Below are 22,417 nucleotides of genomic sequence, written 5' to 3' on the forward strand. Positions count from 1 at the left end.
AAACATGGAGATGCCGGGGATTGAACCCGGGGCCTCATACATGCGAAGCATGCGCTCTACCACTGAGCTACATCCCCTGGCACTCTAGGGAATCACTACAGTTTTGTGCATCGACCGATGATACCGACTACTTAATTATCTATCAGACAGCTTCAACTCATCTCGAAGGCATGTATGAAGCATCCAGATTAGATTGTTATTGGTGCACCAAAAGCAACACATGTGAAGACAGCCTTGAAGTGCAAAGGGCGGTGATAACCTGGATAGGAAACCATGCATTTTGAATGGTGATATTTCGTTTGGGAAAACCCAAACCGGCTGAAGTTGTTTTGTAGAGGACCCTTGAGAGAAAAACGTGATGTGACTCTGATGTGTAAGTAATCTGTTCTACAAAATTTGGAGATGCCAGGGATTGAACCCGGGGCCTCATACATGCAAAGCATGCGCTCTACCACTGAGCTACATCCCCTAGGTAATTGCTGATTTTTGAAACATGCCTAAGGTCAGGAAGTAACCCTATCGATTATTTTGTGCCAACATTTTCCACTGAACAGTTTCACTTTTTTCTCCATAATATTCCATTTCAAATTCCTATTTCTACCCAAAATAAAATATAAATGTGAGCACTAAAAGGAGGACAGATGGACTTCTGTGGCTTCAGCATATAACTAGGGTTTGTGTGCTTTCCGTCCCTTAAGAAACATAGATCTGCATAAAAACTGCAGATGTCGAACGAGGGAATTATTTTAATTAAGACTGCAACATTTCCTAATTTTTCGTTTCCGCTCTCTGACGACTATGAGGCAAACCCATTGAATCGTTTGCGCTCTGGGTCTACCATTATCAGGATTGGCAGATATGAGTTGTGTTTAACTCTCTCTTTTGATTAGCCGATATGGTTAAAACATGGAGATGCCAGGGATTGAACCCGGGGCCTCATACATGCGAAGCATGCGCTCTACCACTGAGCTACATCCCCTGGCACTCTAGGGAATCACTACAGTTTTGTGCATCGACCGATGATACCGACTACTTAATTATCTATCAGACAGCTTCAACTCATCTCGTAGGCATGTATGAAGCATCCAGATTAGATTGTTATTGGTGCACCAAAAGCAACACATGTGAAGACAGCCTTGAAGTGCAAAGGGCGGTGATAACCTGGATAGGAAACCATGCATTTTGAATGGTGATATTTCGTTTGGGAAAACCCAAACCGGCTGAAGTTGTTTTGTAGAGGACCCTTGAGAGAAAAACGTGATGTGACTCTGATGTGTAAGTAATCTGTTCTACAAAATTTGGAGATGCCAGGGATTGAACCCGGGGCCTCATACATGCAAAGCATGCGCTCTACCACTGAGCTACATCCCCTAGGTAATTGCTCATTTTTGAAACATGCCTAAGGTCAGGAAGTAACCCTATCGATTATTTTGTGCCAACATTTTCCACTGAACAGTTTTACTTTTTTCTCCATAATATTCCATTTCAAATTCCTATTTCTACCCAAAATAAAATATAAATGTGAGCACTAAAAGGAGGACAGATGGACTTCTGTGGCTTCAGCATATAACTAGGGTTTGTGTGCTTTCCGTCCCTTAAGAAACATAGATCTGCATAAAAACTGCAGATGTCGAACGAGGGAATTATTTTAATTAAGACTGCAACATTTCTAATTTTTCGTTTCCGCTGCATGACGGCTATGAGGCAAACCCATTGAATCGTTTGCGCTCTGGGTCTACCATTATCAGGATTGGCAGATATGAGTTGTGTTTAACTCTCTCTTTTGATTAGCCGATATGGTTAAAACATGGAGATGCCGGGGATTGAACCCGGGGCCTCATACATGCAAGCATGCGCTCTACCACTGAGCTACATCCCCTGGCACTCTAGGGAATCACTACAGTTTTGTGCATCGACCGATGATACCGACTACTTAATTATCTATCAGACAGCTTCAACTCATCTCGAAGGCATGTTTTGTGCCAACATTTTCCACTGAACAGTTTCACTTTTTTCTCCATAATATTCCTTTTCAAATTCCTATTTCTACCCAAAATAAAATATAAATGTGAGCACTAAAAGGAGGACAGATGGACTTCTGTGGCTTCAGCATATAACTAGGGTTTGTGTGCTTTCCGTCCCTTAAGAAACATAGATCTGCATAAAAACTGCAGATGTCGAACGAGGGAATTATTTTAATTAAGACTGCAACATTTCCTAATTTTTCGTTTCCGCTGCATGACGGCTATGAGGCAAACCCATTGAATCGTTTGCGCTCTGGGTCTACCATTATCAGGATTGGCAGATATGAGTTGTGTTTAACTCTCTCTTTTGATTAGCCAATATGGTTAAAACATGGAGATGCCGGGGATTGAACCCGGGGCCTCATACATGCGAAGCATGCGCTCTACCACTGAGCTACATCCCCTGGCACTCTAGGGAATCACTACAGTTTTGTGCATCGACCGATGATACCGACTACTTAATTATCTATCAGACAGCTTCAACTCATCTCGAAGGCATGTATGAAGCATCCAGATTAGATTGTTATTGGTGCACCAAAAGCAACACATGTGAAGACAGCCTTGAAGTGCAAAGGGCGGTGATAACCTGGATAGGAAACCATGCATTTTGAATGGTGATATTTCGTTTGGGAAAACCCAAACCGGCTGAAGTTGTTTTGTAGAGGACCCTTGAGAGAAAAACGTGATGTGACTCTGATGTGTAAGTAATCTGTTCTACTAAATTTGGAAATGCCAGGGATTGAACCCGGGGCCTCATACATGCAAAGCATGCGCTCTACCACTGAGCTACATCCCCTAGGTAATTGCTGATTTTTGAAACATGCCTAAGGTCAGGAAGTAACCCTATCGATTATTTTGTGCCAACATTTTCCACTGAACCGTTTTACTTTTTTCTCCATAATATTCCATTTCAAATTCCTATTTCTACCCAAAATAAAATATAAATGTGAGCACTAAAAGGAGGACAGATGGACTTCTGTAGCTTCAGCATATAACTAGGGTTTGTGTGCTTTCCGTCCCTTAAGAAACATAGATCTGCATAAAAACTGCAGATGTCGAACGAGGGAATTATTTTAATTAAGACTGCAACATTTCCTAATTTTTCGTTTCCGCTCTCTGACGGCTATGAGGCAAACCCATTGAATCGTTTGCGCTCTGGGTCTACCATTATCAGGATTGGCAGATATGAGTTGTGTTTAACTCTCTCTTTTGATTAGCCGATATGGTTAAAACATGGAGATGCCGGGGATTGAACCCGGGGCCTCATACATGCGAAGCATGCGCTCTACCACTGAGCTACATCCCCTGGCACTCTAGGGAATCACTACAGTTTTGTGCATCGACCGATGATTCCGACTACTTAATTATCTATCAGACAGCTTCAACTCATCTCGAAGGCATGTATGAAGCATCCAGATTAGATTGTTATTGGTGCACCAAAAGCAACACATGTGAAGACAGCCTTGAAGTGCAAAGGGCGGTGATAACCTGGATAGGAAACCATGCATTTTGAATGGTGATATTTCGTTTGGGAAAACCCAAATATTCCTTTTCAAATTCCTATTTCTACCCAAAATAAAATATAAATATGAGCATTAAAAGGAGGACAGATGGACTTCTGTGGCTTCAGCATATAACTAGGGTTTGTGTGCTTTCCGTCCCTTAAGAAACATAGATCTCCATAAAAACTGCAGATGTCGAACAAGGGAATTATTTTAATTAAGACTGCAACATTTCTTAATTTTTCGTTTCCGCTGCATGACGGCTATGAGGCAAACCCATTGAATCGTTTGCGCTCTGGGTCTACCATTATCAGGATTGGCAGATATGAGTTGTGTTTAACTCTCTCTTTTGATTAGCCGATATGGTTAAAACATGGAGATGCCGGGGATTGAACCCGGGGCCTCATACATGCAAAGCATGCGCTCTACCACTGAGCTACATCCCCTAGGCTATTGCTGATTTTTGAAACATGCCTAAGGTCAGGAAGTAACCCTATCGATTATTTTGTGCCAACATTTTCCACTGAACAGTTTTACTTTTTTCTCCATAATATTCCATTTCAAATTCCTATTTCTACCCAAAATAAAATATAAATGTGAGCACTAAAAGGAGGACAGATGGACTTCTGTGGCTTCAGCATATAACTAGGGTTTGTTTGCTTTCCGTCCCTTAAGAAACATAGATCTCCATAAAAACTGCAGACGTCGAACGAGGGAATTATTTTAATTAAGACTGCAACATTTCCTAATTTTCGTTAGCCGCTGCATGACGCTATGAGTCAAACCCATTGAATCGTTTGCGCTCTGGGTCTACCATTATCAGTTGGCAGATATGAGTTGTGTGTTAACTCTCTCTTTTGATTAGCCTATATGGTTAAAACTGGAGATGCCGGGGATTGAACCGGGGCCTTCATACATGCGAAGCATGCGCTCTAAACCCACAGGCTACATCCCCAGTCACTCTAGGAATCACTACAGTTTTGTGCATCGACCGATGATACCGACTACTTGAAATTATCTATCAGACAGCTTCAACTCATCTCAAGGCAAGTATCGAAGCACCAGATTAGATTGTTATTGTGCACCAAAAGCAACACATGTGAATGACAGCCTTGAAGGACAGATGGACTTCTGTGGCTTCAGCATATAACTAGGGTTTGTTTGCTTTCCGTCCCTTAAGAAACATAGATCTCCATAAAAACTGCAGACGTCGAACGAGGGAATTATTTTAATTAAGACTGCAACATTTCTTAATTTTTCGTTTCCGCTGCATGACGGCTATGAGGCAAACCCATTGAATCGTTTGCGCTCTGGGTCTACCATTATCAGGATTGGCAGATATGAGTTGTGTTTAACTCTCTCTTTTTATTAACCGATATGGTTAAAACATGGAGATGCCGGGGATTGAACCCGGGGCCTCATACATGCAAAGCATGCGCTCTACCACTGAGCTACATCCCCTTTCACTCTAGGGAATTACTACAGTTTTGTGCATCGACCGATGATACCGACTACTTAATTATCTATCAGACAGCTTCAACTCATCTCGAAGGCATGTATGAAGCATCCAGATTAGATTCCTATTTCTACCCAAAATAAAATATAAATGTGAGCACTAAAAGGAGGACAGATGGACTTCTGTGGCTTCAGCATATAACTAGGGTTTGTGTGCTTTCCGTCCCTTAAGAAACATAGATCTGCATAAAAACTGCAGATGTCGAACGAGGGAATTATTTTAATTAAGACTGCAACATTTCCTAATTTTTCGTTTCCGCTGCATGACGGCTATGAGGCAAACCCATTGAATCGTTTGCGCTCTGGGTCTACCATTATCAGGATTGGCAGATATGAGTTGTGTTTAACTCTCTCTTTTGATTAGCCAATATGGTTAAAACATGGAGATGCCGGGGATTGAACCCAGGGCCTCATACATGCGAAGCATGCGCTCTACCACTGAGCTACATCCCCTGGCACTCTAGGGAATCACTACAGTTTTGTGCATCGACCGATGATACCGACTACTTAATTATCTATCAGACAGCTTCAACTCATCTCGAAGGCATGTTTTGTGCCAACATTTTCCACTGAACAGTTTCACTTTTTTCTCCCTAATATTCCATTTCAAATTCCTATTTCTACCCAAAATAAAATATAAATGTGAGCACTAAAAGGAGGACAGATGGACTTCTGTGGCTTCAGCATATAACTAGGGTTTGTGTGCTTTCCGTCCCTTAAGAAACATAGATCTGCATAAAAACTGCAGATGTCGAACGAGGGAATTATTTTAATTAAGACTGCAACATTTCCTAATTTTTCGTTTCCGCTGCATGACGGCTATGAGGCAAACCCATTGAATCGTTTGCGCTCTGGGTCTACCATTATCAGGATTGGCAGATATGAGTTGTGTTTAACTCTCTCTTTTGATTAGCCAATATGGTTAAAACATGGAGATGCCGGGGATTGAACCCGGGGCCTCATACATGCGAAGCATGCGCTCTACCACTGAGCTACATCCCCTGGCACTCTAGGGAATCACTACAGTTTTGTGCATCGACCGATGATACCGACTACTTAATTATCAGGAAGTAACCCTATCGATTATTTTGTGCCAACATTTTCCACTGAACAGTTTCACTTTTTTCTCCATAATATTCCATTTCAAATTCCTATTTCTACCCAAAATAAAATATAAATGTGAGCACTAAAAGGAGGACAGATGGACTTCTGTGACTTCAGCATATAACTAGGGTTTGTGTGCTTTCCGTCCCTTAAGAAACATAGATCTCAATAAAAACTGCAGATGTCGAACGAGGGAATTATTTTAATTAAGACTGCAACATTTCTAATTTTTCGTTTCCGCTGCATGACGGCTATGAGGCAAACCCATTGAATCGTTTGCGCTCTGGGTCTACCATTATCAGGATTGGCAGATATGAGTTGTGTTTAACTCTCTCTTTTGATTAGCCAATATGGTTAAAACATGGAGATGCCGGGGATTGAACCCGGGGCCTCATACATGCGAAGCATGCGCTCTACCACTGAGCTACATCCCCTAGGTAATTGCTGATTTTTGAAACATGCCTAAGGTCAGGAAGTAACCCTATCGATTATTTTGTGCCAACATTTTCCACTGAACAGTTTTACTTTTTTCTCCATAATATTCCATTTCAAATTCCTATTTCTACCCAAAATAAAATATAAATGTGAGCACTAAAAGGAGGACAGATGGACTTCTGTGGCTTCAGCATATAACTAGGGTTTGTGTGCTTTCCGTCCCTTAAGAAACATAGATCTCCATAAAAACTGCAGATGTCGAACGAGGGAATTATTTTAATTAAGACTGCAACATTTCTTAATTTTTCGTTTCCGCTGCATGACGGCTATGAGGCAAACCCATTGAATCGTTTGCGCTCTGGGTCTACCATTATCAGGATTGGCAGATATGAGTTGTGTTTAACTCTCTCTTTTGATTAGCCGATATGGTTAAAACATGGAGATGCCGGGGATTGAACCCGGGGCCTCATACATGCGAAGCATGCGCTCTACCACTGAGCTACATCCCCTTTCACTCTAGGGAATCACTACAGTTTTGTGCATCGACCGATGATACCGACTACTTAATTATCTATCAGACAGCTTCAACTCATCTCGAAGGCATGTATGAAGCATCCAGATTAGATTGTTATTGGTGCACCAAAAGCAACACATGTGAAGACAGCCTTGAAGTGCAAAGGGCGGTGATAACCTGGATAGGAAACCATGCATTTTGAATGGTGATATTTCGTTTGTGAAAACCCAAACCGGCTGAAGTTGTTTTGTAAAAGTCCCTTGAGAGAAAAACGTGATGTGACTCTGATGTGTAAGTAATCTGTTCTACAAAATTTGGAGAAACCGGGGCCTCATACATGCAAAGCATGCGCTCTACCACTGAGCTACATCCCCTAGGTAATTGCTGATTTTTGAAACATGCCTAAGGTCAGGAAGTAACCCTATCGATTATTTTGTGCCAACATTTTCCACTGAACAGTTTTACTTTTTTCTCCATAATATTCCATTTCAAATTCCTATTTCTACCCAAAATAAAATATAAATGTGAGCACTAAAAGGAGGACAGATGGACTTCTGTGGCTTCAGCATATAACTAGGGTTTGTGTGCTTTCCGTCCCTTAAGAAACATAGATCTCCATAAAAACTGCAGATGTCGAACGAGGGAATTATTTTAATTAAGACTGCAACATTTCCTAATTTTTCGTTTCCGCTCTCTGACGGCTATGAGGCAAACCCATTGAATCGTTTGCGCTCTGGGTCTACCATTATCAGGATTGGCAGATATGAGTTGTGTTTAACTCTCTCTTTTGATTAGCCAATATGGTTAAAATATGGAGATGTCAGGGATAGAACCCAGGGGTTTAGACATGCGAAGCATGCGCTCTACCACTGAGCTACATCCCCTTTCGCTCTAGGGAATCACTACAGTTTTGTGCATCGACCGATGATACCGACTACTTAATTATCTATCAGACAGCTTCAACTCATCTCGAAGGCATGTATGAAGCATTCAGATTAGATTGTTATTGGTGCACCAAAAGCAACAAATGTGAAGACAGCCTTGAAGTGCAAAGGGCGGTGATAACCTGGATAGGAAACCATGCATTTTGAATGGTGATATTTCGTTTGTGAAAACCCAAACCGGCTGAAGTTGTTTTGTAGAGGACCCTTGAGAGAAAAACGTGATGTGACTCTGATGTGTAAGTAATCTGTTCTACAAAATTTGGAGATGCCAGGGATTGAACCCGGGGCCTCATACATGCAAAGCATGCGCTCTACCACTGAGCTACATCCCCTAGGTAATTGCTGATTTTTGAAACATGCCTAAGGTCAGGAAGTAACCCTATCGATTATTTTGTGCCAACATTTTCCACTGAACAGTTTTACTTTTTTCTCCATAATATTCCATTTCAAATTCCTATTTCTACCCAAAATAAAATATAAATGTGAGCACTAAAAGGAGGACAGATGGACTTCTGTGGCTTCAGCATATAACTAGGGTTTGTGTGCTTTCCGTCCCTTAAGAAACATAGATCTGCATAAAAACTGCAGATGTCGAACGAGGGAATTATTTTAATTAAGACTGCAACATTTCCTAATTTTTCGTTTCCGCTGCATGACGGCTATGAGGCAAACCCATTGAATCGTTTGCGCTCTGGGTCTACCATTATCAGGATTGGCAGATATGAGTTGTGTTTAACTCTCTCTTTTGATTAGCCGATATGGTTAAAACATGGAGATGCCGGGGATTGAACCCGGGGCCTCATACATGCGAAGCATGCGCTCTACCACTGAGCTACATCCCCTGGCACTCTAGGGAATCACTACAGTTTTGTGCATCGACCGATGATACCGACTACTTAATTATCTATCAGACAGCTTCAACTCATCTCGAAGGCATGTATGAAGCATCCAGATTAGATTGTTATTGGTGCACCAAAAGCAACACATGTGAAGACAGCCTTGAAGTGCAAAGGGCGGTGATAACCTGGATAGGAAACCATGCATTTTGAATGGTGATATTTCGTTTGGGAAAACCCAAACCGGCTGAAGTTGTTTTGTAGAGGACCCTTGAGAGAAAAACGTGATGTGACTCTGATGTGTAAGTAATCTGTTCTACAAAATTTGGAGATGCCAGGGATTGAACCCGGGGCCTCATACATGCAAAGCATGCGCTCTACCACTGAGCTACATCCCCTAGGTAATTGCTGATTTTTGAAACATGCCTAAGGTCAGGAAGTAACCCTATCGATTATTTTGTGCCATCATTTTCCACTGAACAGTTTCACTTTTTTCTCCATAATATTCCATTTCAAATTCCTATTTCTACCCAAAATAAAATATAAATGTGAGCACTAAAAGGAGGACAGATGGACTTCTGTGGCTTCAGCATATAACTAGGGTTTGTGTGCTTTCCGTCCCTTAAGAAACATAGATCTGCATAAAAACTGCAGATGTCGAACGAGGGAATTATTTTAATTAAGACTGCAACATTTCCTAATTTTTCGTTTCCGCTCTCTGACGGCTATGAGGCAAACCCATTGAATCGTTTGCGCTCTGGGTCTACCATTATCAGGATTGGCAGATATGAGTTGTGTTTAACTCTCTCTTTTGATTAGCCAATATGATTAAAACATGGAGATGCCGGGGATTGAACCCGGGGCCTCATACATGCGAAGCATGCGCTCTACCACTGAGCTACATCCCCTGGCACTCTAGGGAATCACTACAGTTTTGTGCATCGACCGATGATACCGACTACTTAATTATCTATCAGACAGCTTCAACTCATCTCGAAGGCATGTATGAAGCATCCAGATTAGATTGTTATTGGTGCACCAAAAGCAACACATGTGAAGACAGCCTTGAAGTGCAAAGGGCGGTGATAACCTGGATAGGAAACCATGCATTTTGAATGGTGATATTTCGTTTGGGAAAACCCAAACCGGCTGAAGTTGTTTTGTAGAGGACCCTTGAGAGAAAAACGTGATGTGACTCTGATGTGTAAGTAATCTGTTCTACAAAATTTGGAGATGCCAGGGATTGAACCCGGGGCCTCATACATGCAAAGCATGCACTCTACCACTGAGCTACATCCCCTAGGTAATTGCTGATTTTTGAAACATGCCTAAGGTCAGGAAGTAACCCTATCGATTATTTTGTGCCAACATTTTCCACTGAACAGTTTCACATTTTTCTCCATAATATTCCATTTCAAATTCCTATTTCTACCCAAAATAAAATATAAATGTGAGCACTAAAAGGAGGACAGATGGACTTCTGTGGCTTCAGCATATAACTAGGGTTTGTGTGCTTTCCGTCCCTTAAGAAACATAGATCTGCATAAAAACTGCAGATGTCGAACGAGGGAATTATTTTAATTAAGACTGCAACATTTCTAATTTTTCGTTTCCGCTGCATGACGGCTATGAGGCAAACCCATTGAATCGTTTGCGCTCTGGGTCTACCATTATCAGGATTGGCAGATATGAGTTGTGTTTAACTCTCTCTTTTGATTAGCCGATATGGTTAAAACATGGAGATGCCGGGGATTGAACCCGGGGCCTCATACATGCGAAGCATGCGCTCTACCACTGAGCTACATCCCCTGGCACTCTAGGGAATCACTACAGTTTTGTGCATCGACCGATGATACCGACTACTTAATTATCTATCAGACAGCTTCAACTCATCTCGAAGGCATGTATGAAGCATCCAGATTAGATTGTTATTGGTGCACCAAAAGCAACACATGTGAAGACAGCCTTGAAGTGCAAAGGGCGGTGATAACCTGGATAGGAAACCATGCATTTTGGATGGTGATATTTCGTTTGGGAAAACCCAAACCGGCTGAAGTTGTTTTGTAGAGGACCCTTGAGAGAAAAACGTGATGGGACTCTGATGTGTAAGTAATCTGTTCTACAAAATTTGGAGATGCCAGGGATTGAACCCGGGGCCTCATACATGCAAAGCATGCGCTCTACCACTGAGCTACATCCCCTAGGTAATTGCTGATTTTTGAAACATGCCTAAGGTCAGGAAGTAACCCTATCGATTATTTTGTGCCAACATTTTCCACTGAACAGTTTCACTTTTTTCTCCATAATATTCCATTTCAAATTCCTATTTCTACCCAAAATAAAATATAAATGTGAGCACTAAAAGGAGGACAGATGGACTTCTGTGGCTTCAGCATATAACTAGGGTTTGTGTGCTTTCCGTCCCTTAAGAAACATAGATCTGCATAAAAACTGCAGATGTCGAACGAGGGAATTATTTTAATTAAGACTGCAACATTTCTAATTTTTCGTTTCCGCTCTCTGACGGCTATGAGGCAAACCCATTGAATCGTTTGCGCTCTGGGTCTACCATTATCAGGATTGGCAGATATGAGTTGTGTTTAACTCTCTCTTTTGATTAGCCGATATGGTTAAAACATGGAGATGCCGGGGATTGAACCCGGGGCCTCATACATGCGAAGCATGCGCTCTACCACTGAGCTACATCCCCTGGCACTCTAGGGAATCACTACAGTTTTGTGCATCGACCGATGATACCGACTACTTAATTATCTATCAGACAGCTTCAACTCATCTCGAAGGCATGTATGAAGCATCCAGATTAGATTGTTATTGGTGCACCAAAAGCAACACATGTGAAGACAGCCTTGAAGTGCAAAGGGCGGTGATAACCTGGATAGGAAACCATGCATTTTGAATGGTGATATTTCGTTTGGGAAAACCCAAACCGGCTGAAGTTGTTTTGTAGAGGACCCTTGAGAGAAAAACGTGATGTGACTCTGATGTGTAAGTAATCTGTTCTACAAAATTTGGAGATGCCGGGGATTGAACCCGGGGCCTCATACATGCAAAGCATGCGCTCTACCACTGAGCTACATCCCCTAGGTAATTGCTGATTTTTGAAACATGCCTAAGGTCAGGAAGTAACCCTATCGATTATTTTGTGCCAACATTTTCCACTGAACAGTTTCACATTTTTCTCCATAATATTCCTTTTCAAATTCCTATTTCTACCCAAAATAAAATATAAATGTGAGCACTAAAAGGAGGACAGATGGACTTCTGTGGCTTCAGCATATAACTAGGGTTTGTGTGCTTTCCGTCCCTTAAGAAACATAGATCTGCATAAAAACTGCAGATGTCGAACGAGGGAATTATTTTAATTAAGACTGCAACATTTCCTAATTTTTCGTTTCCGCTGCATGACGGCTATGAGGCAAACCCATTGAATCGTTTGCGCTCTGGGTCTACCATTATCAGGATTGGCAGATATGAGTTGTGTTTAACTCTCTCTTTTGATTAGCCAATATGGTTAAAACATGGAGATGCCGGGGATTGAACCCGGGGCCTCATACATGCGAAGCATGCGCTCTACCACTGAGCTACATCCCCTGGCACTCTAGGGAATCACTACAGTTTTGTGCATCGACCGATGATACCGACTACTTAATTATCTATCAGACAGCTTCAACTCATCTCGAAGGCATGTTTTGTGCCAACATTTTCCACTGAACAGTTTCACTTTTTTCTCCATAATATTCCTTTTCAAATTCCTATTTCTACCCAAAATAAAATATAAATGTGAGCACTAAAAGGAGGACAGATGGACTTCTGTGGCTTCAGCATATAACTAGGGTTTGTGTGCTTTCCGTCCCTTAAGAAACATAGATCTGCATAAAAACTGCAGATGTCGAACGAGGGAATTATTTTAATTAAGACTGCAACATTTCCTAATTTTTCGTTTCCGCTGCATGACGGCTATGAGGCAAACCCATTGAATCGTTTGCGCTCTGGGTCTACCATTATCAGGATTGGCAGATATGAGTTGTGTTTAACTCTCTCTTTTGATTAGCCAATATGGTTAAAACATGGAGATGCCGGGGATTGAACCCGGGGCCTCATACATGCGAAGCATGCGCTCTACCACTGAGCTACATCCCCTGGCACTCTAGGGAATCACTACAGTTTTGTGCATCGACCGATGATACCGACTACTTAATTATCTATCAGACAGCTTCAACTCATCTCGAAGGCATGTATGAAGCATCCAGATTAGATTGTTATTGGTGCACCAAAAGCAACACATGTGAAGACAGCCTTGAAGTGCAAAGGGCGGTGATAACCTGGATAGGAAACCATGCATTTTGAATGGTGATATTTCGTTTGGGAAAACCCAAACCGGCTGAAGTTGTTTTGTAGAGGACCCTTGAGAGAAAAACGTGATGTGACTCTGATGTGTAAGTAATCTGTTCTACAAAATTTGGAGATGCCAGGGATTGAACCCGGGGCCTCATACATGCAAAGCATGCGCTCTACCACTGAGCTACATCCCCTAGGTAATTGCTGATTTTTGAAACATGCCTAAGGTCAGGAAGTAACCCTATCGATTATTTTGTGCCATCATTTTCCACTGAACAGTTTCACTTTTTTCTCCATAATATTCCATTTCAAATTCCTATTTCTACCCAAAATAAAATATAAATGTGAGCACTAAAAGGAGGACAGATGGACTTCTGTGGCTTCAGCATATAACTAGGGTTTGTGTGCTTTCCGTCCCTTAAGAAACATAGATCTGCATAAAAACTGCAGATGTCGAACGAGGGAATTATTTTAATTAAGACTGCAACATTTCCTAATTTTTCGTTTCCGCTCTCTGACGGCTATGAGGCAAACCCATTGAATCGTTTGCGCTCTGGGTCTACCATTATCAGGATTGGCAGATATAAGTTGTGTTTAACTCTCTCTTTTGATTAGCCGATATGGTTAAAACATGGAGATGCCGGGGATTGAACCCGGGGCCTCATACACATGCACAAAACTGTAGTGATTCCCTAGAGTGCCAGGGGATGTAGCTCAGTGGTAGAGCGCATGCTTCGCATGCGCTCTACCACTGAGCTACATCCCCTGGCACTCTAGGGAATCACTACAGTTTTGTGCATCGACCGATGATACCGACTACTTAATTATCTATCAGACAGCTTCAACTCATCTCGAAGGCATGTATGAAGCATCCAGATTAGATTGTTATTGGTGCACCAAAAGCAACACATGTGAAGACAGCCTTGAAGTGCAAAGGGCGGTGATAACCAGGATAGGAAACCATGCATTTTGAATGGTGATATTTCGTTTGGGAAAACCCAAATATTCCTTTTCAAATTCCTATTTCTACCCAAAATAAAATATAAATATGAGCATTAAAAGGAGGACAGATGGACTTCTGTGGCTTCAGCATATAACTAGGGTTTTTGTGCTTTCCGTCCCTTAAGAAACATAGATCTCCATAAAAACTGCAGATGTCGAACAAGGGAATTATTTTAATTAAGACTGCAACATTTCTTAATTTTTCGTTTCCGCTGCATGACGGCTATGAGGCAAACCCATTGAATCGTTTGCGCTCTGGGTCTACCATTATCAGGATTGGCAGATATGAGTTGTGTTTAACTCTCTCTTTTGATTAGCCAATATGGTTAAAACATGGAGATGCCGGGGATTGAACCCGGGGCCTCATACATGCGAAGCATGCGCTCTACCACTGAGCTACATCCCCTGGCACTCTAGGGAATCACTACAGTTTTGTGCATCGACCGATGATACCGACTACTTAATTATCTATCAGACAGCTTCAACTCATCTCGAAGGCATGTATGAAGCATCCAGATTAGATTGTTATTGGTGCACCAAAAGCAACACATGTGAAGACAGCCTTGAAGTGCAAAGGGCGGTGATAACCTGGATAGGAAACCATGCATTTTGAATGGTGATATTTCGTTTGGGAAAACCCAAACCGGCTGAAGTTGTTTTGTAGAGGACCCTTGAGAGAAAAACGTGATGTGACTCTGATGTGTAAGTAATCTGTTCTACAAAATTTGGAGATGCCGGGGATTGAACCCGGGGCCTCATACATGCAAAGCATGCGCTCTACCACTGAGCTACATCCCCTAGGTAATTGCTGATTTTTGAAACATGCCTAAGGTCAGGAAGTAACCCTATCGATTATTTTGTGCCAACATTTTCCACTGAACAGTTTCACATTTTTCTCCATAATATTCCATTTCAAATTCCTATTTCTACCCAAAATAAAATATAAATGTGAGCACTAAAAGGAGGACAGATGGACTTCTGTGGCTTCAGCATATAACTAGGGTTTGTGTGCTTTCCGTCCCTTAAGAAACATAGATCTGCATAAAAACTGCAGATGTCGAACGAGGGAATTATTTTAATTAAGACTGCAACATTTCCTAATTTTTCGTTTCCGCTGCATGACGGCTATGAGGCAAACCCATTGAATCGTTTGCGCTCTGGGTCTACCATTATCAGGATTGGCAGATATGAGTTGTGTTTAACTCTCTCTTTTGATTAGCCAATATGATTAAAACATGGAGATGCCGGGGATTGAACCCGGGGCCTCATACATGCGAAGCATGCGCTCTACCACTGAGCTACATCCCCTGGCACTCTAGGGAATCACTACAGTTTTGTGCATCGACCGATGATACCGACTACTTAATTATCTATCAGACAGCTTCAACTCATCTCGAAGGCATGTATGAAGCATCCAGATTAGATTGTTATTGGTGCACCAAAAGCAACACATGTGAAGACAGCCTTGAAGTGCAAAGGGCGGTGATAACCTGGATAGGAAACCATGCATTTTGAATGGTGATATTTCGTTTGGGAAAACCCAAACCGGCTGAAGTTGTTTTGTAGAGGACCCTTGAGAGAAAAACGTGATGTGACTCTGATGTGTAAGTAATCTGTTCTACAAAATTTGGAGATGCCAGGGATTGAACCCGGGGCCTCATACATGCAAAGCATGCACTCTACCACTGAGCTACATCCCCTAGGTAATTGCTGATTTTTGAAACATGCCTAAGGTCAGGAAGTAACCCTATCGATTATTTTGTGCCAACATTTTCCACTGAACAGTTTCACTTTTTTCTCCATAATATTCCATTTCAAATTCCTATTTCTACCCAAAATAAAATATAAATGTGAGCACTAAAAGGAGGACAGATGGACTTCTGTGGGTTCAGCATATAACTAGGGTTTGTGTGCTTTCCGTCCCTTAAGAAACATAGATCTGCATAAAAACTGCAGATGTCGAACGAGGGAATTATTTTAATTAAGACTGCAACATTTCCTAATTTTTCGTTTCCGCTCTCTGACGGCTATGAGGCAAACCCATTGAATCGTTTGCGCTCTGGGTCTACCATTATCAGGATTGGCAGATATGAGTTGTGTTTAACTCTCTCTTTTGATTAGCCGATATGGTTAAAACATGGAGATGCCGGGGATCGAACCCGGGGCCTCATACATGCGAAGCATGCGCTCTACCACTGAGCTACATCCCCTGGCACTCTAGGGAATTACTACAGTTTTGTGCATCGACCGATGATACCGACTACTTAATTATCTATCAGACAGCTTCAACTCATCTCGAAGGCATGTTTTGTGCCAACATTTTCCACTGAACAGTTTCACTTTTTTCTCCATAATATTCCTTTTCAAATTCCTATTTCTACCCAAAATAAAATATAAATGTGAGCACTAGAAGAGCATGCGCTCTACCACTGAGCTACATCCCCGGGGCCTCATGATGTGTAAGTAATCTGTTCTACAAAATTTGGAGATGCCGGGGATTGAACCCGGGGCCTCATACATGCAAAGCATGCGCTCTACCACTGAGCTACATCCCCTATGTAATTGCTGATTTTTGAAACATGCCTAAGGTCAGGAAGTAACCCTATCGATTATTTTGTGCCAACATTTTCCACTGAACAGTTTCACTTTTTTCTCCATAATATTCCATTTCAAATTCCTATTTCTACCCAAAATAAAATATAAATGTGAGCACTAAAAGGAGGACAGATGGACTTCTGTGGCTTCAGCATATAACTAGGGTTTGTGTGCTTTCCGTCCCTTAAGAAACATAGATCTGCATAAAAACTGCAGATGTCGAACGAGGGAATTATTTTAATTAAGACTGCAACATTTCCTAATTTTTCGTTTCCGCTGCATGACGGCTATGAGGCAAACCCATTGAATCGTTTGCGCTCTGGGTCTACCATTATCAGGATTGGCAGATATGAGTTGTGTTTAACTCTCTCTTTTGATTAGCCAATTTGATTAAAACATGGAGATGCCGGGGATTGAACCCGGGGCCTCATACATGCGAAGCATGCGCTCTACCACTGAGCTACATCCCCTGGCACTCTAGGGAATCACTACAGTTTTGTGCATCGACCGATGATACCGACTACTTAATTATCTATCAGACAGCTTCAACTCATCTCGAAGGCATGTATGAAGCATCCAGATTAGATTGTTATTGGTGCACCAAAAGCAACACATGTGAAGACAGCCTTGAAGTGCAAAGGGCGGTGATAACCTGGATAGGAAACCATGCATTTTGAATGGTGATATTTCGTTTGGGAAAACCCAAACCGGCTGAAGTTGTTTTGTAGAGGACCCTTGAGAGAAAAACGTGATGTGACTCTGATGTGTAAGTAATCTGTTCTACAAAATTTGGAGATGCCAGGGATTGAACCCGGGGCCTCATACATGCAAAGCATGCGCTCTACCACTGAGCTACATCCCCTAGGTAATTGCTGATTTTTGAAACATGCCTAAGGTGAGGAAGTAACCCTATCGATTATTTTGTGCCAACATTTTCCACTGAACAGTTTCACTTTTTTCTCCATAATATTCCATTTCAAATTCCTATTTCTACCCAAAATAAAATATAAATGTGAGCACTAAAAGGAGGACAGATGGACTTCTGTGGGTTCAGCATATAACTAGGGTTTGTGTGCTTTCCGTCCCTTAAGAAACATAGATCTGCATAAAAACTGCAGATGTCGAACGAGGGAATTATTTTAATTAAGACTGCAACATTTCCTAATTTTTCGTTTCCGCTCTCTGACGGCTATGAGGCAAACCCATTGAATCGTTTGCGCTCTGGGTCTACCATTATCAGGATTGGCAGATATGAGTTGTGTTTAACTCTCTCTTTTGATTAGCCGATATGGTTAAAACATGGAGATGCCAGGGATTGAACCCGGGGCCTCATACATGCGAAGCATGCGCTCTACCACTGAGCTACATCCCCTGGCACTCTAGGGAATTACTACAGTTTTGTGCATCGACCGATGATACCGACTACTTAATTATCTATCAGACAGCTTCAACTTATCTCGAAGGCATGTTTTGTGCCAACATTTTCCACTGAACAGTTTCACTTTTTTCTCCATAATATTCCTTTTCAAATTCCTATTTCTACCCAAAATAAAATATAAATGTGAGCACTAGAAGAGCATGCGCTCTACCACTGAGCTACATCCCCGGGGCCTCATGATGTGTAAGTAATCTGTTCTACAAAATTTGGAGATGCCGGGGATTGAACCCGGGGCCTCATACATGCAAAGCATGCGCTCTACCACTGAGCTACATCCCCTATGTAATTGCTGATTTTTGAAACATGCCTAAGGTCAGGAAGTAACCCTATCGATTATTTTGTGCCAACATTTTCCACTGAACAGTTTCACTTTTTTCTCCATAATATTCCATTTCAAATTCCTATTTCTACCCAAAATAAAATATAAATGTGAGCACTAAAAGGAGGACAGATGGACTTCTGTGGCTTCAGCATATAACTAGGGTTTGTGTGCTTTCCGTCCCTTAAGAAACATAGATCTGCATAAAAACTGCAGATGTCGAACGAGGGAATTATTTTAATTAAGACTGCAACATTTCTTAATTTTTCGTTTCTGCTGCATTTCGGCTATGAGGCAGACCCATTGAATCGTTTGCGCTCTGGGTCTACCATTATCAGGCAGATAAGAGTTGTGTTTAACTCTCTCTTTTGATTAGCCAATATGGTTAAAAGATGGAGATGCCGGGGATTGAACCCGGGGCCTCATACATGCGAAGCATGCGCTCTACCACTGAGCTACATCCCCTGGCACTCTAGGGAATCACTACAGTTTTGTGCATCGACCGATGATACCGACTACTTAATTATCTATCAGACAGCTTCAACTCATCTCGAAGGCATGTATGAAGCATCCAGATTAGATTGTTATTGGTGCACCAAAAGCAACACATGTGAAGACAGCCTTGAAGTGCAAAGGGCGGTGATAACCTGGATAGGAAACCATGCATTTTGAATGGTGATATTTCGTTTGGGAAAACCCAAATCGGCTGAAGTTGTTTTGTAGAGGACCCTTGAGAGAAAAACGTGATGTGACTCTGATGTGTAAGTAATCTGTTCTACAAAATTTGGAGATGCCGGGGATTGAACCCGGAGCCTCATACATGCAAAGCATGTGCTCTACCACTGAGCTACATCCCCTAGGTAATTGCTGATTTTTGAAACATGCCTAAGGTCAGGAAGTAACCCTATCGATTATTTTGTGCCAACATTTTCCACTGAACAGTTTTACTTTTTTTTCCATAATATTCCATTTCAAATTCCTATTTCTACCCAAAATAAAATATAAATGTGAGCACTAGAAGAGCATGCGCTCTACCACTGAGCTACATCCCCTAGGTAATTGCTGATTTTTGAAACATGCCTAAGGTCAGGAAGTAACCCTATCGATTATTTTGTGCCAACATTTTCCACTGAACAGTTTCACTTTTTTCTCCATAATATTCCATTTCAAATTCCTATTTCTACCCAAAATAAAATATAAATGTGAGCACTAAAAGGGGGACAGATGGACTTCTGTAGCTTCAGCATATAACTAGGGTTTGTGTGCTTTCCGTCTCTTAAGAAACATAGATCTGCATAAAAACTGCAGATGTCGAACGAGGGAATTATTTTAATTAAGACTGCAACATTTCTTAATTTTTCGTTTCCGCTGCATTACGGCTATAAGGCAAACCCATTGAATCGTTTGCGCTCTGGGTCTACCATTATCAGGATTGGCAGATATGAGTTGTGTTTAACTCTCTCTTTTGATTAGCCGATATGGTTAAAACATAGAGATGACGGGGATTAATCCTGGGGCTTCATTCAGGCGAAGCATGCGCTCTACCACTGAGCTACATCCCCTGGCACTCTAGGGAATCACTACAGTTTTGTGCATCGACCGATGATACCGACTTCTTAATTATCTATCAGACAGCTTCAACTCATCTCGAAGGCATGTATGAAGCATCCAGATTAGATTGTTATTGGTGCACCAAAAGCAACACATGTGAAGACAGCCTTGAAGTGCAAAGGGCGGTGATAACCTGGATAGGAAACCATGCATTTTGAATGGTGATATTTCGTTTGGGAAAACCCAAATCGGCTGAAGTTGTTTTGTAGAGGACCCTTGAGAGAAAAACGTGATGTGACTCTGATGTGTAAGTAATCTGTTCTACAAAATTTGGAGATGCCGGGGATTGAACCCGGGGCCTCATACATGCAACGCATGCGCTCTACCACTGAGCTACATCCCCTAGGTAATTGCTGATTTTTGAAACATGCCTAAGGTCAGGAAGTAACCCTATCGATTATTTTGTGCCAACATTTTCCACTGAACAGTTTCACTTTTTTCTCCATAATATTCCATTTCAAATTCCTATTTCTACCTAAAATAAAATATAAATGTGAGCACTAGAAGAGCATGCGCTCTACCACTGAGCTACATCCCCTAGGTAATTGCTGATTTTTGAAACATGCCTAAGGTCAGGAAGTAACCCTATCGATTATTTTGTGCCAACATTTTCCACTGAACAGTTTCACTTTTTTCTCCATAATATTCCATTTCAAATTCCTATTTCTACCCAAAATAAAATATAAATGTGAGCACTAAAAGGAGGACAGATGGACTTCTGTGACTTCAGCATATAACTAGGGTTTGTGTGCTTTCCGTCCCTTAAGAAACATAGATCTGCATAAAAACTGCAGATGTCGAACGAGGGAATTATTTTAATTAAGACTGCAACATTTCTTAATTTTTCGTTTCCGCTGCATTACGGCTATGAGGCAAACCCATTGAATCGTTTGCGCTCTGGGTCTACCATTATCAGGATTGGCAGATATGAGTTGTGTTTAACTCTCTCTTTTGATTAGCCGATATGGTTAAAACATGGAGATGCCGGGGATTGAACCCGGGGCCTCATACATGCGAAGCATGCGCTCTACCACTGAGCTACATCCCCTGGCACTCTAGGGAATCACTACAGTTTTGTGCATCGACCGATGATACCGACCAATTAATTATCTATCAGACAGCTTCAACTCATCTCGAAGGCATGTATGAAGCATCCAGATTAGATTGTTATTGGTGCACCAAAAGCAACACATGTGAAGACAGCCTTGAAGTGCAAAGGGCGGTGATAACCTGGATAGGAAACCATGCATTTTGAATGGTGATATTTCGTTTGGGAAAACCGAAATCGGCTGAAGTTGTTTTGTAGAGGACCCTTGAGAGAAAAACGTGATGTGACTCTGATGTGTAAGTAATCTGTTCTACAAAATTTGGAGATGCCGTGGATTGAACCCGGGGTCTCATACATGCAAAGCATGCGCTCTACCACTGAGCTACATCCCCTAGGTAATTGCTGATTTTTGAAACATGCCTAAGGTCAGGAAGTAACCCTATCGATTATTTTGTGCCAACATTTTCCATTGAACAGTTTCACTTTTTTCTCCATAATATTCCATTTTAAATTCCTATTTCTACCCAAAATAAAATATAAATGTGAGCATTAAAAGGAGGACAGATGGACTTCTGTGGCTTCAGCATATAACTAGGGTTTGTGTGCTTTCCGTCCCTTAAGACACATAGATCTGCATAAAAGCTGCAGATGTCGAACGAGGGAATTTTTTTAATTAAGACTGCAACATTTCTTAATTTTTCGTTTCCGCTGCATTTCGGCTATGAGGCAAACCCATTGAATCGTTTGCGCTCTGGGTCTACCATTATCAGGATTGGCAGATATGAGTTGTGTTTAACTCTCTCTTTTGATTAGCCGATATGGTTAAAACATAGAGATGCCGGGGATTAAACACGGGGCCTCATACATGCGAAGCATGCGCTCTACCACTGAGCTACATCCCCTGGCACTCTAGGGAATCACTACAGTTTTGTGCATCGACCGATGATACCGACTACTTAATTATCTATCAGACAGCTTCAACTCATCTCGAAGGCATGTATGAAGCATCCAGATTAGATTGTTATTGGTGCACCAAAAGCAACACATGTGAAGACAGCCTTGAAGTGCAAAGGGCGGTGATAACCTGGATAGGAAACCATGCATTTTGAATGGTGATATTTCGTTTGGGAAAACCCAAACCGGCTGAAGTTGTTTTGTAGAGGACCCTTGA

At 41.6% G+C, this 22,417-nt stretch overlaps 40 non-coding genes across 40 annotated transcripts; all 40 read right to left on the reverse strand.

Annotated features, from left to right (window-relative positions):
* Positions 1–5: 5 nt before the first annotated feature.
* TRNAA-CGC lies at positions 6–77 on the reverse strand. The gene has a single exon. It is a non-coding gene; the product is annotated as a tRNA-Ala (tRNA).
* Positions 78–397: 320 nt separating this feature from the next.
* Positions 398–469, reverse strand: TRNAA-UGC. The gene has a single exon. It is a non-coding gene; the product is annotated as a tRNA-Ala (tRNA).
* A 438-nt stretch (positions 470–907) lies between these two features.
* Positions 908–979, reverse strand: TRNAA-CGC. The gene has a single exon. It is a non-coding gene; the product is annotated as a tRNA-Ala (tRNA).
* Positions 980–1,299: 320 nt separating this feature from the next.
* Positions 1,300–1,371, reverse strand: TRNAA-UGC. The gene has a single exon. It is a non-coding gene; the product is annotated as a tRNA-Ala (tRNA).
* A 985-nt stretch (positions 1,372–2,356) lies between these two features.
* Positions 2,357–2,428, reverse strand: TRNAA-CGC. The gene has a single exon. It is a non-coding gene; the product is annotated as a tRNA-Ala (tRNA).
* A 320-nt stretch (positions 2,429–2,748) lies between these two features.
* On the reverse strand, positions 2,749–2,820 carry TRNAA-UGC. The gene has a single exon. It is a non-coding gene; the product is annotated as a tRNA-Ala (tRNA).
* A 438-nt stretch (positions 2,821–3,258) lies between these two features.
* On the reverse strand, positions 3,259–3,330 carry TRNAA-CGC. Its single transcript has one exon. It is a non-coding gene; the product is annotated as a tRNA-Ala (tRNA).
* A 570-nt stretch (positions 3,331–3,900) lies between these two features.
* On the reverse strand, positions 3,901–3,972 carry TRNAA-UGC. Its single transcript has one exon. It is a non-coding gene; the product is annotated as a tRNA-Ala (tRNA).
* A 943-nt stretch (positions 3,973–4,915) lies between these two features.
* On the reverse strand, positions 4,916–4,987 carry TRNAA-UGC. The gene has a single exon. It is a non-coding gene; the product is annotated as a tRNA-Ala (tRNA).
* Positions 4,988–5,422: 435 nt separating this feature from the next.
* TRNAA-CGC lies at positions 5,423–5,494 on the reverse strand. The gene has a single exon. It is a non-coding gene; the product is annotated as a tRNA-Ala (tRNA).
* Positions 5,495–5,971: 477 nt separating this feature from the next.
* TRNAA-CGC lies at positions 5,972–6,043 on the reverse strand. The gene has a single exon. It is a non-coding gene; the product is annotated as a tRNA-Ala (tRNA).
* A 464-nt stretch (positions 6,044–6,507) lies between these two features.
* Positions 6,508–6,579, reverse strand: TRNAA-CGC. Its single transcript has one exon. It is a non-coding gene; the product is annotated as a tRNA-Ala (tRNA).
* A 438-nt stretch (positions 6,580–7,017) lies between these two features.
* On the reverse strand, positions 7,018–7,089 carry TRNAA-CGC. The gene has a single exon. It is a non-coding gene; the product is annotated as a tRNA-Ala (tRNA).
* A 1,209-nt stretch (positions 7,090–8,298) lies between these two features.
* On the reverse strand, positions 8,299–8,370 carry TRNAA-UGC. Its single transcript has one exon. It is a non-coding gene; the product is annotated as a tRNA-Ala (tRNA).
* Positions 8,371–8,808: 438 nt separating this feature from the next.
* TRNAA-CGC lies at positions 8,809–8,880 on the reverse strand. Its single transcript has one exon. It is a non-coding gene; the product is annotated as a tRNA-Ala (tRNA).
* Positions 8,881–9,200: 320 nt separating this feature from the next.
* On the reverse strand, positions 9,201–9,272 carry TRNAA-UGC. Its single transcript has one exon. It is a non-coding gene; the product is annotated as a tRNA-Ala (tRNA).
* A 438-nt stretch (positions 9,273–9,710) lies between these two features.
* TRNAA-CGC lies at positions 9,711–9,782 on the reverse strand. The gene has a single exon. It is a non-coding gene; the product is annotated as a tRNA-Ala (tRNA).
* A 320-nt stretch (positions 9,783–10,102) lies between these two features.
* On the reverse strand, positions 10,103–10,174 carry TRNAA-UGC. The gene has a single exon. It is a non-coding gene; the product is annotated as a tRNA-Ala (tRNA).
* Positions 10,175–10,611: 437 nt separating this feature from the next.
* On the reverse strand, positions 10,612–10,683 carry TRNAA-CGC. The gene has a single exon. It is a non-coding gene; the product is annotated as a tRNA-Ala (tRNA).
* Positions 10,684–11,003: 320 nt separating this feature from the next.
* On the reverse strand, positions 11,004–11,075 carry TRNAA-UGC. The gene has a single exon. It is a non-coding gene; the product is annotated as a tRNA-Ala (tRNA).
* Positions 11,076–11,512: 437 nt separating this feature from the next.
* Positions 11,513–11,584, reverse strand: TRNAA-CGC. The gene has a single exon. It is a non-coding gene; the product is annotated as a tRNA-Ala (tRNA).
* A 320-nt stretch (positions 11,585–11,904) lies between these two features.
* On the reverse strand, positions 11,905–11,976 carry TRNAA-UGC. Its single transcript has one exon. It is a non-coding gene; the product is annotated as a tRNA-Ala (tRNA).
* Positions 11,977–12,414: 438 nt separating this feature from the next.
* On the reverse strand, positions 12,415–12,486 carry TRNAA-CGC. The gene has a single exon. It is a non-coding gene; the product is annotated as a tRNA-Ala (tRNA).
* Positions 12,487–12,963: 477 nt separating this feature from the next.
* TRNAA-CGC lies at positions 12,964–13,035 on the reverse strand. The gene has a single exon. It is a non-coding gene; the product is annotated as a tRNA-Ala (tRNA).
* Positions 13,036–13,355: 320 nt separating this feature from the next.
* TRNAA-UGC lies at positions 13,356–13,427 on the reverse strand. Its single transcript has one exon. It is a non-coding gene; the product is annotated as a tRNA-Ala (tRNA).
* A 1,142-nt stretch (positions 13,428–14,569) lies between these two features.
* TRNAA-CGC lies at positions 14,570–14,641 on the reverse strand. The gene has a single exon. It is a non-coding gene; the product is annotated as a tRNA-Ala (tRNA).
* Positions 14,642–14,961: 320 nt separating this feature from the next.
* Positions 14,962–15,033, reverse strand: TRNAA-UGC. Its single transcript has one exon. It is a non-coding gene; the product is annotated as a tRNA-Ala (tRNA).
* A 438-nt stretch (positions 15,034–15,471) lies between these two features.
* Positions 15,472–15,543, reverse strand: TRNAA-CGC. The gene has a single exon. It is a non-coding gene; the product is annotated as a tRNA-Ala (tRNA).
* Positions 15,544–15,863: 320 nt separating this feature from the next.
* On the reverse strand, positions 15,864–15,935 carry TRNAA-UGC. The gene has a single exon. It is a non-coding gene; the product is annotated as a tRNA-Ala (tRNA).
* A 438-nt stretch (positions 15,936–16,373) lies between these two features.
* On the reverse strand, positions 16,374–16,445 carry TRNAA-CGC. The gene has a single exon. It is a non-coding gene; the product is annotated as a tRNA-Ala (tRNA).
* Positions 16,446–16,718: 273 nt separating this feature from the next.
* TRNAA-UGC lies at positions 16,719–16,790 on the reverse strand. Its single transcript has one exon. It is a non-coding gene; the product is annotated as a tRNA-Ala (tRNA).
* A 438-nt stretch (positions 16,791–17,228) lies between these two features.
* TRNAA-CGC lies at positions 17,229–17,300 on the reverse strand. The gene has a single exon. It is a non-coding gene; the product is annotated as a tRNA-Ala (tRNA).
* A 320-nt stretch (positions 17,301–17,620) lies between these two features.
* On the reverse strand, positions 17,621–17,692 carry TRNAA-UGC. Its single transcript has one exon. It is a non-coding gene; the product is annotated as a tRNA-Ala (tRNA).
* Positions 17,693–18,130: 438 nt separating this feature from the next.
* On the reverse strand, positions 18,131–18,202 carry TRNAA-CGC. The gene has a single exon. It is a non-coding gene; the product is annotated as a tRNA-Ala (tRNA).
* A 273-nt stretch (positions 18,203–18,475) lies between these two features.
* Positions 18,476–18,547, reverse strand: TRNAA-UGC. The gene has a single exon. It is a non-coding gene; the product is annotated as a tRNA-Ala (tRNA).
* A 433-nt stretch (positions 18,548–18,980) lies between these two features.
* Positions 18,981–19,052, reverse strand: TRNAA-CGC. The gene has a single exon. It is a non-coding gene; the product is annotated as a tRNA-Ala (tRNA).
* A 320-nt stretch (positions 19,053–19,372) lies between these two features.
* On the reverse strand, positions 19,373–19,444 carry TRNAA-UGC. The gene has a single exon. It is a non-coding gene; the product is annotated as a tRNA-Ala (tRNA).
* A 1,025-nt stretch (positions 19,445–20,469) lies between these two features.
* On the reverse strand, positions 20,470–20,541 carry TRNAA-UGC. Its single transcript has one exon. It is a non-coding gene; the product is annotated as a tRNA-Ala (tRNA).
* A 633-nt stretch (positions 20,542–21,174) lies between these two features.
* TRNAA-CGC lies at positions 21,175–21,246 on the reverse strand. The gene has a single exon. It is a non-coding gene; the product is annotated as a tRNA-Ala (tRNA).
* Positions 21,247–22,076: 830 nt separating this feature from the next.
* Positions 22,077–22,148, reverse strand: TRNAA-CGC. Its single transcript has one exon. It is a non-coding gene; the product is annotated as a tRNA-Ala (tRNA).
* Between the last annotated feature and the right edge of the window lie 269 nt (positions 22,149–22,417).

The sequence above is a fragment of the Bufo bufo genome, chromosome 6, assembly GCF_905171765.1.
Source record: "Bufo bufo chromosome 6, aBufBuf1.1, whole genome shotgun sequence".
Lineage (NCBI taxonomy): Eukaryota > Metazoa > Chordata > Amphibia > Anura > Bufonidae > Bufo > Bufo bufo.